We start from the raw sequence: 15077 nt of genomic DNA on the forward strand, positions 1-15077 counted from the left end.
CAACAAAATTGGTGAGGTGTTTGGAGTACAAGCCCTGTGAGGAGAGGCTGAGGGAGCTGGGGTTGCTTAGCCTGGAGAAGAGGAGGCTCAGGGGAGACCTTACTGCTGTCTACAACTACCTGAAGGGAGGTTGTAGCCAGGTGGGGGTTGGTCTCTTCTCCCAGGCAACCAGCACCAGAACAAGAGGACACAGTCTCAAACTGCACCAGGAAAGGTTCAGACTGGATGTTAGGAAGAAGTTCTTCACAGAGAGAGTGATTGCCCATTGGAGTGTGCTGTCCAGGGAGGTGGTGGAGTCACCATCATTGGAGGTGTTTAGGAGGAGACTTGATAGGGTGCTTGGTTGCATGGTTTAGTTGATTAGGTGGTGTTGGATGATGGGTTGGACACGATGATCTTTGAGGTCTTTTCCAACCTGGTTTCTATCTGCACTTACCTCTGAAGAATCTGGGCCTGAGAATCTGCAGTCTGTTTTGAAATGGAGCTGACATGTCTCGAGAAGAATATCCACAATCCAAAGCTTCAAAATGCCACAAACTCTTATTTAGCTTTCTACAATACCTACATGGTTTTGAAAATCCTACCTCTGAGTCATCTGCTGCTCTGAGAATATACAAAGTGAGAAACGTTTTCCTCTACAACTCTCTGTACAGAAGACTAAATAATTAGATTAATTGCAGGGGTGAATCCATTCTGTTTACTCAGCCTAGGGGTTGCTCTAATGCTTCTGACTTAACACCCAAGATTTCAGTGACTGAACATATATGCAAAACAAAATAGTGGGAAGCCAAGGCCAGCAAAGTGTCATGGTTTCTTTTTCACTTAGAGAAACAACAACTCCTTTTAATGCTTTGAAAGGCTGTCAAACTGATATTTTGGTCGCTGATTCATCCGCTGACTCCTGGCTTTAACACTTCTTTCCACCACCAAAGGCTGAAAATTCCTCATTAACACCACTGTGACAGATCATCATACCAGGTTGCACCACTAAACAATTATCAACTCCTTCAAAGGCTCTTACTTATAATTTATTTCATTAGAATCAAAGTTTCCTTTCAGATTACACAAGCCATATTTTACTTTCCATTTGTTTTGGAGAGTGAAATGTCTGGGCAACCATTAGATATACATAGAATACATAGAATAAACCAGGTTGGAAGAGACCTTCAAGATCATCGCGTCCAACCCATCAACCAATCCAACACCACCCAAACAACTAACCCACAGCACCAAGCACCCCATCAAGTCTTCTCCTGAAAACCTCCAGTGATGGCGACTCCATCACCTCCCCAGGCAGCCCATTCCAATGGGCAATCACTCTTTCTGTATAGAACTTTTTCCTAACATCTAGCCTGAACCTCCCCTGGCACAGCCTGAGACTGTGTCCTCTTGTTCTGGTACTGGCTGCCTGGGAGAAGAGACCAACATCCGTCTGTCTACAACCTCCCTTCAGGTAGTTGTAGAGAGTAATAAGGTCACCCCTGAGTCTCCTCTTCTCCAGGCTAAGCAACCCCAGCTCCCTCAGCCTCAGTGTGGGGTGACAGGCTGATCTCAAAGGTCTTCTCCAACCTGGTTAATTCTGTTCTATTCTACCCAACTGAGAACACTTAGCAAATAGGCAGCAAAAAAATTAATTATTAAGAGGCATTGACAATAGAAAACAAATCTAAAATAAACAGAGCATGGAAATATTTAATGAGTCAAGCATTGCTAAGAATTAGTGACTTACTGTGTTATTTAGTAAAATGGCCATTTCTTCTGCAGCACAAATACTTTATGTGCAAACAAAAGGCAGGAAATCAGAGTTTTATTCAAATCAAGCTGAAGTGTTGCCCCACTCAAGTTCAAATACTTTACCAAAGCACTCTGTTTTCTGCCACTGAAGTTTATTGCTCTTAAAGCTGACAAATAGTTGCTGCTAAAAATGAGATAGAATAGAATAGAATAGACCTGAATTAACCGGGTTGGAAAAGACCTTTGAGATCATCAAGTCCAACCTATCACCCAACACCATCTAATCAACTAAACCATGGCACCAAGCACCTCATCCAGGCTCTTCCTGAACACCTCCAGTGTTGGTGACTCCAACACCTACCTGGGCAGCACATTCCAATGGCCAATCACTCTTTCTATGAAGAACTTCTTCCTAACATCCAGCCTAAACTTCCCCTGGTGCCGCTTGAGACTGTGTCCTCTTGTTCTGGTGCTGGTTACCTGGGAGAAAAGACCAACCCCCTCCTGGCTACAACCTCCCTTCAGGGAGTTGTAGAGAGCAAGAAGTCTCTCCTGAGCCTCCTCTTCTCCAGGCTAAGCAACCCCAGCTCCCTCAGCCTCTCCTCACAGGGCTGTGCTCCAGACCCCTCCCCAGCTTTGTTGCCCTTCTCTGGACACATTCCAGCAACTCAACATCTTTCCTAAGCTGAGGGGCCCAGAACTGGACACAGGACTCAAGGTGTAGCCTAACCAGTGAGATCTTTGTGCAAGGTGAGAAGAGGAGGCTGTGTATTTTCAGTATCTCACATAGCTCCTTCTCAAAGAGGACTTTTAAAGGCTTTTATTAAACCAACGCTTCATAAAGCAACAGCGTGAGCATCTTCCTACTATTTAGGGAGTGGTTCTGAGGACTGGGAAGTAAAGAAAAGTAGGACACCAGGAAATATCCTCACCTCATTGTTATGTCATGAAATTAGGGTTATACAGTGTAACTGATTTTATGGCAATGTAGATTTATCTATAATGAAGTCATCTTTGCTTAAGTATACTCTCAAAATACACTTTTCAATAGAGAGAAAAGCTCTTGTAAGCATGGTTCATCTGACTCATTCTAGACATCAACCTTTGAGTAACACTATTTTTTTTTCCTCTATATAAATGTCTGCTGCTTTCTTCCCCAGCTACAAAAAGAGGCTGATGGAGATGGAATCAGTTTTTGCAATCATGTAGACAGAAGAATCCACTGAACAAGGGGCAATGGGTGGAAGCTGAGACTTAGGAAGTTTCATGTAAATATGAGGAAAAAAATTTCCCCTGTGAGGATGACAGAGCCTTGGAACAGGCTGCCCAGGGGGTTGTGGAGTCTCTGTCTCTGGAGATATTCAAAACTCTCTTGGATGCATTTGTGTGATCTGGTGCAGGTGATCCTGCTCTGGCAGGGGAGTTGGACTACATGATCTTTCAAGTTCCCTTCTGGCCCCTGAAATTCTGACTCTCTGATTCTGTGAATGTTTTGGATATGATAAAAGGGGGCTTTGGTGTATGGGAAGAGGGGAGATAGTAACATGTCAAAAGCAAAATGGCACAGAGAGAGGAGAGTTATTTTAGCTGCTCTATAGCAGATGAGTGGAACAAACCTGTGGGAGCAACGTGTCCAGTCATCATGTCTCACTGCCAGTTGCTTTACTGCCCTTGATCTCACTTACAGCTTTCAAATGGTGCTCCAACCTCCTGTGCAGGTACCCCAAGTCCTTCAAGGATCTCTATCATGCTAATGGACATAGTGGAAATCAACAAGCATTTGACTGTGGTGCCCAAGTACTGCTACAGCAGTAAGATAGGTTCCATGAGCTCGTGGGTGTGCTGCTGCTTATACTGTTGAGCTGACAGCAGGTGTTGAGCAGAAGGCAGCACATTATGCCTGACTCATAAGTATTTTTCTTGGAGGGAAAAGAAGTCCTAGAAGACATACCACTATGGTAGCATAACTAGATATGTCTACTTCTCAGTAGAATTGATGGGCCTGTATACAGGGATGCTTCTCTGTGTGAATGAAGTGTCAATATGTAAGCAGATTCTAGAATCATAGAATTGTTAGGATTGGAAGGGACCTCAAGGATCATCTAGTTCCAAACCCCCTGCCATGGGCAAGGATACATCACACTAGATCAGGTCCTCAGAGCAACATCCAGCCTGGCCGCAAAAACCTCCAGGGATGAGGCTTCCACCACCTCCCTGGGCAACCTGTGCCAGAGTCTCACCACCCTCATGGGGAAGAATTTCTTCCTGACATCCAATCTGAATCTACCCATTTCTATATTTGTTCTGTTCCCCTAGTCTATCACTCCCTGACCCCCTAAAAAGTCCCTTCCCAGCTTTCATGTAGCCCCCTTCAGATACTGGAAGGCCACAATAAATTATTCTCAGAGACTTCTCTTCCAGACTGAATAGCCCCAGCTCCCTCAGTCTGTCCTCACAGGAGAGGAGCTCCAGCCCTCTGCTCATGCTCATGGCCCTTCTCTGGACACCTTCCGGCACATCCATATCCTTCTTGTAATAGGGGCTCCAGTACTGAGCGCAGTACTCCAGGTGGGGTCTCACCAGAGCAGAGAAGAAGTATTACGAAAATCATCCTTCTATATCAGAGCTGTATGGAAGAGAACTCAGGAATAACATGACAGCCATCAAACCCAATGCAATTCTTATTCCAATAATGGTTCAAGCTGTTAATCTATTAAGCTATCTCCTGGATGCCACATAGGCTGCAGCTTCAATGAAGCTACTAGTCTGTGCCTCACACTTAGAATCATAGAATCAATAAGGTTGGAAGAGACCTCAAAGATCATCAAGTCCAACCTGTCACCACAGACCTCATGACTACTAGACCATGGCACCAAGTACCACATCCAATCCCCTCTTGAACACCTCCAGGGACGGTAACACCACCACCTCCCTGGGCAGCCCATTCCAATGGCTAACAACTTTCTCAGTGAAGAACTTTCTCCTCAACTGCAGCCCAAACTTCCCCTGGTGCAGCTTGAGACTGTGTCCTCTTGTTCTGGTGCTGATTGCCTGGGAGAAGAGACCAACGCCCTCCTGGCTATGATTCAGTGTCACTAAGGTTGGAAGAGACCTCAAAGATCATCGAGTCCAACCTGTCACCACAGACTGCTACAACCACCCTCCAGGTAGTTGTAGACAGCAAAACCACTTGCAGCTTGTTTCTGGCACTAACTTGTGGACCAGCTAAAGAAAGATCTGTAACAAGATCCTTGCCAAGAAAAGAAAAAGGTTTGTTATGTTTTTTAAGGTTAAATCTACTTGCAACCTGCACAATCCATCTTGCTGGTAGTGGCAGTTATGCAGGTAGTAGCTGCACCAGAAAACCCTGAGCCAGTATTAGAATAGATCTATCAATAGGGGGCTGTTACAGCATTGTAGCTGCAGGGAGGGGGGAGGAGGGGAATCCTGTGATGACATTCAGCTTACTACTGAATCACAAAATAGAAAACAACCCTCTTCTGAGAAATACTTCTTCAGAGAAAGTCAGCTGGAGGAAAAATTCTTCTGGGAAATGCATCTCAAGACATCCTTGTCAGAAAATGGGGGGGGGGGGGGGATGTTGGAGGGTGTGGAAATAGAAAAAGTGTTTGGAAGAGAAAGAAATGAAAAGCAAATTTAAAAAGTGAGTTCTTTTTACTTAAAACTTAGCATAATGCAAATATTGAGTATAAAGCTTAATAATCCTGAGAAGGAATATTCATATTTAACTCCAAAACTGGACAAATTAATGAACCCTTAAGGGATATTATACATCAAAACTATTCCTGTTGTTCAGCTCGTGTGAGTTACACATCTAGCCACATGAACTTAACCTCCACGCTTTATTTTTCATCTCTGAAATGTCTACTCCCCACTCAAACTTTATTTTCTGGAAACATTATTTTCACCCCAAAGTACCAGCAGCTATGCTTGATGAGATGCTTACAACTCAACACTAAACTGCAAGTGAAACAAATCCACAGTTTTCATGTTACTACTTTCATTTTTTTTTCCCCAAGGACCTGCACATGTGTGAGTGATTGTGATGAAACAATGGTCACAGAAAGCAAAGTATGTTGAGTTTTCTCTAAACAAATAAATAAACAGAAAAAAACCCAACCATCCAACAGAAAAACCCAAACCAATTTAATAATTAAAATTTAAAAAAGAAAAGAAACAAATAAAGAAGAAAAGCTTAAAAAAAAAAAACAATCACTTGAACATTTCATTTTGAATACCTAATTTTATCACAGACTGGAGGTGAGGAAGAAGTTCTTCACCATGAGAATGGTGAAGCCCTGGAATGGGTTGTCCAGGGAGGTGGTTGAAGCCCCATCCCTGGAGGTGTTTAAGACCAAGCTGGATGAGGGTCTGGCCAGCCTGATCTAGTGTGGGGTGTCCCTGCCCATGGCAGAGGGGTTGGAACTGGATGATCCCTGTGGTGCCTTCCAACCCTGACTGATACTATAATACTATGATACTATGAATCTATCTGATTGGAAGAGACCTCCAAGATCATCCAGTCCAAACCTTGACCCAGCACTGAAGGGACAACACTCAACCATGTCCCTAAGCACCAGGTGATGCTTGAACACCCCCAGGGATGGTGACTTCACCAGCTCCCTGAACAGACCATTCCAGTGTTTGGGAACCCTTTGAGCTTGAATCTCCCCTGGCACAGCTTGTAACCATTTCCTCCAGTCCTGTCCCTTGTCATCAAGGAGGAGAGGATGCCCCCTCCTCTCTCAAGTCTTCCTTCAGGTTGTTATAGAGAGCAATAAGGCCTCCCCTCAGCCTCCTGTCCTCCAGACTGAATAACCTCAGCTCCCCCAGATGCTCCTAATAGGACTCACAGAACGGATTAGGTCTGAAGGGATCTTAAAGATCACCTTGTGTCAATCCCCCTATCTGTGGGCAGGGAACACGTGCTCCAGGCCCTTCACAAGTCTCATTGCCCTTCTCTGGAGAGCAGACACAAATCAATAAACCTAAACCCCTCCCAATTAAGTATCAAGATATTAACAAAATGCTAGCAGAATGTCTGATCTACGTGACAGCCCTGCAGACACCAGTGTCAATAAATGTGCTCTGAGTTTTAATGGCAGTTGCTCATCAAACATCCACATCTATGCATGATATAAAACATTTATATGCAATTGCAGCTGCAGCCCATCCAGGCTGTAGCTTCTCACTCCACATTACTGCTCCTGAACGATGATCTTTAAATATCACTGACATCAAAGGCTCTTGATAACTTTGTTATGAATAACATTATTGTGTATGCCAGATAAAGAGCTTAAATTCACAGTTTACTACAGCCTTGAACTTTTTATTGGGAAGAAATGAAATAAAATCATATGATAAGCTTTCTTCTGTTTCAAAGGGACAGCAGACAAGGACAAGTGTTATTTACCACTACTACTGTGTCTAGGAGCCTTAGATCAGCAACCTGTTCTAAGGCTGTGTAAAGACACAGAGAAATACAACTTCCATCCAAAGGAATCAGTGGTGTCAATAAAACATAACTTTAAAAGCCTAAGAAAATGAAAGTTAAAATGGATGGGATTCATAAAAAGTTATTTAAACAAAGCATCAAATTATTGGAGGTATGTCTCCTGGTTTCTTCCATACAGAAAAGATTTCATTGGCTTTATGTTTTCAAGTCGTAACAAGGACTTATGGAAGTGTTTAAAAAGAGACTGGATGAGGCACTTAGTGCCATGGTTTAGTTGGTTCGATGGTGCTGGGTGATAGGTTGGACTCAATGATTTCAAAGGTCTTTTCCAATGTTATTGATTCTGTGTTTCTGTATGAAGGATGGGTTTTCACTTGTCACAATCTCCCTTTCTCGGTGATTCTTTCTGTAGAGAAGTGTGACTGAGGTTTCCAAGCCACTTTGAACTTTCTTTTTCCCCCCCCTCTGCATTTACCACCATGAAACATCACCACAATGGAGAAGATGCAGTCTTTTTCTGTCTGTTCTTTATGACATTTGTCTGGTGATTCATAAGCAGTGACTCTCACTTTCCACCCTGCCCCTCTTCCTGAAGGCTTCCTGTTCAGAATTGATTGATAAGTGAATGCATTTTTTAGATATGCTTTATTGGGTTTTTTCCTCCTTTCCTTCCTTATTTCTGAAAGGAAGCATTGAGGGGGGAGAAGTGGTCTGTAAATGAGGCACAAAAGCAGAGGTTTATTGAATGATGAGAGTAGACTCAAAGGGCCTCCAGGTAAAAGAAGCGTAATTAGCATAATATCCTATGGGTAAACAGCTACTGCTCTACTACCACCATTTTTGCACCCATCCCAGAGCCAAGGGCAAGACCCTCACTAGCCAAGATCCCACACAGAGGAGTTCAGCCACAGTAAGGAGGCTTAGCCAGCACCCGTGAATGATATTGGAGTGGTCATCAAATCTGTTCCTATCTAACCGGGGGGCCACCAGGCCCCCCGGCCTTTGTTGTCACCACCACCATCACCCAGTGTGCACCATAGGCACTCACCAGTGATGAGAGGAGGATCCTCAGCCCAAATGGGCTCAGCTTAAGGCTGCTGCCTTTCCTGGGGGTATTAAAAAGCAGAGTGGGTGGGGAGGGCAAAGTGGCCACACCTGGGGTAGGAGGAGACTGCAACAGAGCCCAGGTGCTCTGGGTTTTGAGGGGGAAAAGGGTGAAAATGGAGCAGATGAGGGACTTTTAGGGTGTCAGGTAATGATAGGACTAGGGGGAATGGAAAAAAAAAAGTAGAAGTGCATAGATTCAGCTTGGATGTTAGGAAGAAGTTCTTCCCCATGAGGGTGGTGAGACACTGGAACAGGTTGCCCAGGGAGGTGGTAGAAGCCTCATCACTGGAGGTTTTAAGGCCAGGCTGGATGTGGCTCTGAGCAATCTGATCCAAGTGTGAGGTGTCCCTGCCCATGACAGGATAGTTGGAACTGGATGATACTTGAGGTCCCCTCCAACCCCAACAATTCTATGATTCTAAAACAGTTTTGCAGTTTAGGCTGGATGTTAGGAAGACATTCTTAACAGAAAGAGAGATTGGCCATTGGAATGTGCTGCCCAGGGAGGTGGTGGAGTCACCATCCCTGGAGGTGGTTAAAATAAGACTGGATGAGGCAATTAGTGCCATGGTTTAGTTGATCAGATGGTGTTGGGTGATAGGTTGGACTTGATGATCTCGAAGGTCTTTTCCAACCTGGTTAATTCTGTGATTTTTTTTTTATTATTATTTTTTTAAACTCAAAATATAGATAAAAAGGAAAAAAAAAAAAAGAAGCACAAAAGTAATAAATGCTTCAAGCTATTTCCCCATCAATTATTCCTGGCTTCAGTTATCTATTTTCTTTTCTTTTTAATTTATTGTGTGCTTTGCAAATGTTTGAAATCAAAAGTTTGTGCAAGGTTGGAGACAAGAATAGGATAGGGTAGGAGAGGAAAGGAGAGGGGAGGAGAGGGGAGGAGAGGAGAGGAGAGGAGAGGAGAGGATGGAATAGAATAAACCAGGTTGGAAGAGACCTTCAAGATCATCACGTCCAACCCATCATCCAACACCACCTAATCAACTAAACCATGCAATCAAGCACCCCATCCAGTCTCCACCTAAACACCTCCAATGATGGTGACTCCACCATCTCCCTGGACAGCACATTCCAACGGGCAATCACTCTCTCTGTGTAGAATTTCCTCCTAACATCCAGTTTGAACCTCCCCTGGCACAGCTTGAGACTGTGTCCTCTTGTTCTGGTGTCGGTTGCCTGGGAGAAGAGCCCAGCCCCCACTGGTAAACTGTAGTACTTTTGGACACATGCACACACATGTGTATGCATTTAAATAGTTTTCCAATATATTTTGTGTTTCATGCAGTCCTGCAGAAACTAGAAATTTTCTCTGCAATTCCAGTCAAGTGAAGCTCTTTAAACCAGTGCAACTAACACACAAAAGATCTGCCACAGCAACCATAAAGAGTGGTTCTCAGGTTGAGAGAAAAGGTTATGGATATAAGAGAGGGGGGGGGAAATGAAAAAAAAAAGAGCAGAAATTATTGTAATTTGCATCTATGATGTGACTGCCTCCAGGCCAGATTAAAAGTGGAACCCCTGCTAACAGGCACTTTCATAAAGCAGCTTGTGGTACCAGGAAAACGTCTTCTCCTCTGATCTCTACCTATTGAAAGAATAGGCAGAATACATAGAGCTGGGGATTCAGTGTCAATTAGAGAGCAATTCTCTATAGCTTACCCCTGTAGTAGATGTCAGACAATGAAAGGTTACCAGCTGGCTTTGGAAGAGAAGAGAATAATATGCTAATAGGGAAATGTGTCTGCTGTTTAGTCTTATTCTATATTTAATGAGATTATTGTAATGTGGTTGCTGTCTCAGGCTTGTAAGAACACAGAATACCTAAGGAATATCTTCTTCCCAGAAGCTTTCCTTTTCATGGAGGAGGAAATGCTGACTCTCCAGAAAGCACTGTGTACCCTCCATAACAATAACACAACTGCTTCAGAGTTCCAGTGTTGCCCTAATAAAAGTCTTTAGACTTTCATATTCTGCAGTAGTGTGGTATCAACTTTACATGGTGCTGGAAAAAACACCACCCTAAAATGAGAGAGAAAAGGAGGAACTCAAGAAACATAATCATGAGGCTTTATAGCTTCAAAGGAATAGTTTAAAATGTGAAACATGTCTTTTTTGTTTGTTTGTTTCTTAAATGTGTAGAAATTAGGGATGACCTCTCCAAATCACAGAGATTTTATTCAATTGGTTCTTGGGCCTGCATTCTGGCTTAAATTACTTCATGATCCCCAATGCACTTGTGCTGTACACATGGCCATGATAAACTCTAGTTAAAGGCTAACAGCTGAAGCACATTAGATGAACATCCTTGGAATTCAAACAGAGCTACTTGTAAATTAAATCCTATTCAAAACAGCCACAAGTGGATGATCTTGCATTTTTAAAGCTGCAAAACGGAAAGGCTCAGCTTGCTCTTAGTCCCTTTACTGAGATCATTATCTTATCTAATGGCCTGAAATTGCTTTTCATGTAGTCAGACTGGTTCAAGCAGTTATAAAATCCAAATTCTGCTAACACTGCACAAAACTGCCAAAGACTGGCCCAGAAAGAAGGCAACTTGAATTAATTCTAAGAGTGAAGCCAGTGTGTGGAGAAATTTGAAGGCCACTACTTTGAAGGTATATACTAGTTTGAAAGAGTAAAATCTAGTCAATAACCTGCTTTCAAATGGTAATGTCATGAACAAGAAAGGAAAATAGCTCTTGTGTTAGATAATAAACAATATCTATCCTGACAGAATCGTAGAATCACAGAATCATAGAATGGTTTGGGTTGCAAGGGACCCCAAAAGTCATCTAGTTGAACCCCCTCTGCAGTAGGCAGGGAAATCCTTCACTAGATCAGGTTGCCCAGGGCCCTGTTAAGCCTCACCTTGAATGTCTTCAGGGATGGGGCTTCAACCACCTCCCTGGGCAACCTGTTCCAGTTTTCCACTACCCTCATGGTAAAAAACTTGTTCCTAATACTTACCTTAATGAACAAGATCTTCTAAAAGACATTGCCTGAAGTTCTGAACGTCCCACCCACCTAAATGAATCATCCATTTGTCTTACCTTAAGTTACTCATCCGTACAGTTGCATGAAGTTTGCTTTGCAGCAATTACTTTCTTTTTCCTTCTTTTTGTCAACATGAATTCATTACAACTGATTTTAGTAACAGAAGCTGCTGCATGAAGGCAAATCAAGGATTGTTTCTGTTGAGGCACAAAATATTGTGCTCCACTTGAACACAACATCAAAATGAAGCACCGAATAGGCTGGGGTTTTATTACATGTCATCTGCTGATACACAGAAAATTATGAAAACAATAATGTAACCTTCAGTCTTCTTTGTCTGAAGTTCCAGAAATAGTCAGAAGTTGTAAGCAGAACTTCTTGCTTCTTTGCAGAAGTTTATACATATCACATTTACAAAAGGAGAAGTCAGCAAATATACCTACTGCCAGCAGTGTGTCACCACTTTACAATTGGACACTTGCTGAGTAGATGCTTTTCATAACTTGAAGGTAGATTGAAATGGTTGCTGGGTGAAATTACTCAGTCATAAAAGTAAATGATTGAAATTACTTCTGGCCTCAAAACTTACTGAAAGAAGGTGCCTGGAATCATTAAAGGACATTTCAGGGTGCTTTGCATGTACTGTCTTTTTTTTTCATCAGTGCTGCATTTTTTTAACCAACATTGTTTTTAATGGAAAATATAATAATGTATTTCTATTTATCTGCTTTCCATGTAATATGTTGGGATATTGCTTTGTTAGGGCTTTCTTGTTGAAGTGCCTTTAAATGAAGAGATTTAAGTTTCATCTAAGAAAAAGCAAAATGTCAATTTTGATTGTGCTTGGAGAACTTCTGAAAGAACTGCAGCACAGTTCTGTAATGACTTGTGAAGTGGTCTCTCCAGCTGGCTTTGAAGTTCTATGATGCAAATCAGTTAAGTTTTCATGAGTCATCACTTCTTTTTTTGCAGCACAAGTTTTGACACATTATGGAAGGCAAAGTGCAAGCACAATGACCAGTCTTAAGTCCTTAGGCTACCGAAGAAAAGATTAAAAAACCTTTAGAAAGTCTGTGGGGTTTTGCTTGCCTGTATTCAACAAGTTGCAATGTTTTGCACACACACATAAAGAAACTAAGAGATAGGCAGCGTATTGGCACTCTTAATTCATAAGCATGTGACGTGTTGGAACGTGTCCAGAGAAGGGCAACAAAGTTGGTGAGGGGTTTGGAGCACAAGTCCTGTGAAGAGAGGCTGAGGGAGCTGGGGTTGATTAGCCTAGAGAAGAGGAGGCTCAGGGGAGACCTTGCTGCTCTCTACAACTACCTGAAGGGAGGTTGTAGACAGGCAGGGGCTGGTCTCTTCTCCCAGGCAATCAGCACCAGAACAAGAAGACACAGTCTCAAGCTGTGCCAGGGGAGGTTTAGACTGGATGTTAGGAAGAAGTTCTTCACAAAGAGAGTGATTGCCCATTGGAATGTGCTGTGGTGGAGTCACCATCATTGGAGGTGTTTAGGAGGAGACTTGATAGGGTGCTTGGCTGCATGGTTTAGTTGATTAGGTGTTGGATGATGGGTTGATCTTGAAGGTCTCTTCCAACCTGGTCCATTCTATTCTATTCTATTCTATTCTATTCTATTCTATTCTACTCTTTGTATTTCAGTTCCTGAAGAAGTGCCAGTGTGGTAAGGTTTCTGTTCTTACCTTGCACCATGAGGTTTGCCCAACATTTCAGTTTCTGGGTCCATCTGTCTAATTGCTTGATCAGTCTTCAGCAATTTGCTTGTTGCTTGTAGAGTTTGTAGAAAAGAGAGAATCTCAGTGTGAATTTCTTTTTGGTGATGCTTTATAAATTTAATAGGTACCTCCTTTTAATAGACACTTAAAATACACCTTAACATGCATGAATAATTCATTGAAGTTTCCTAGATTTGCTGAAATCAATGGAGAGATATTAATTTACTCCACATCTAATTCTGGTCTGAAAATTTACAACTACATGCCCCCACCACTTATGGCTTCTGATTTGTAAAAGCAAATATTCACCTTTCTCCTCAAACCCTCCTAATTTTTCACAACAGCATAACTTTTTATTTGGACTAGAAATGCTGTTTCTTTCCCAGATAGAAATGTAGCTATTTACATTAGAATCTAGTGAGTGAAAAGACTCTCCTGGTACTGGATTGGAATACAACAGCATTGCTCAAAAGCTGAGCTCCTCCTGGGCTGTAGGATCATTGTATGTTTTTGTCTGCAAGCAGTTCTGACTTGTTTCCCTTTTGAAATGGAACCCTTGAAAGCTACAGCTGCAACTATGAAAATGCATGAGGAGTTTAGAGTCTTTGTGAGATTCATTCCGTCTCCCTTTGACAAGACAGCAGTAAGTTGTTTGTGAAAGATCTACATCAGATGCTTATGTTGATGTTCTGCACTCCTGTGGTAATGGGTTTCTCACAGTTATTTCAAGGTCTAGGTTTTTCTTTGCTTTTATAGACAAGTTGAAGTTTCAAAAGAAGGAAAAGCCTCTTATGCACTCACTGTAACCTGAAATATGGAGAATAAAATACAAAGTGTGGACTTCCAGGAGCAGATTGAAATTTCCCATAGGGATGGGACAGCAGGACGTTTGCAAACAGGGAAATATAGTTTCAGTGGTAGAAGTTAGATACTGTTGACATGCCAAGGAGGATCCTCCTTTTCATAGCAACAATATCATGAACTCTCCCTATTGCCCACTTGGCAGAAGGCTGGCCAGCTTGGGGAAGTGGGCTTTAAGCTGAAGGACTCAGAGGACATGGTGATAGAATAATGTGCAGTGGGCACAAAATAGAATACAGGAAGTTCCAACAAAACATGAGGAAAAGCTTTTTGGTTTTGAGGGTACATGGGCATTGGAGCAGCCTGCCCACTTGGACATGATCTCGTGCAACCCCTATAGCAGAGGGCTTAGACTAGATTTATAGATTCATAGAATGGTTTGGGTTGGAAGTGACCTTAAAGATCGTTTTCTTCCAACTCCCTGCCATGGGCAGGGACACCCTCCACTAGAACAGGCTGCTCAAGGTTTCATCCAACCTGGTCTTGGACACCTTGAAGGAGAGGCCATTCACAGCCTCCCTGGGCAACTTAGAATCATAGAATCATAGAATCAATAAGGTTGGAAAAGACCTCAGAGATCATTAGGTCCAACCTATCACCCAACACCTCATAACTATCCAAACCATGGCACATCCAATCCCTCCCAAACACCTCCAGTAACTGTTCCAGTGTCTCACCACACTCATTGGACATAATTTCTTTCTAATATCTAGTCTGATATCTATTCTAATATCTAGTCTAATACCTAAAATCTAGTGATCTCCAAAAGTCTCTTCCAACCCCTACTATTGTGTGATTTCCTGAAGTCTTCACCCACAGCCAGAAAGGAATAGAAACTGCAGTTGCTATACAGAAAGAAAGCACTAGATGAACATGAATTCTTCTACTCTACATTCCAGGGGTCCCAACAGCTTGAACTTCCTGGAAGTGAAAGTGTTACAAGCTAAAAAATATCTTCATGCTTGCTTTTTCATACTTAAACCACTTGACAACCCCACTGCTTGAGCCATATGCTAGCCTCCGAGGCCTAGCACAAAAGAGCACAAGTGATGCTGACCAAGCATAACACAAAACAGGAGGCAAGAAAACCAAAGCAATCACAGGCACTTGGTAATTATGAAATCAATAAGCAATTTGGTATGTCTGGGAA

This window comes from Dryobates pubescens, chromosome 3, assembly GCF_014839835.1.
Source record: "Dryobates pubescens isolate bDryPub1 chromosome 3, bDryPub1.pri, whole genome shotgun sequence".
Classification (NCBI taxonomy): Eukaryota; Metazoa; Chordata; class Aves; order Piciformes; family Picidae; genus Dryobates; species Dryobates pubescens.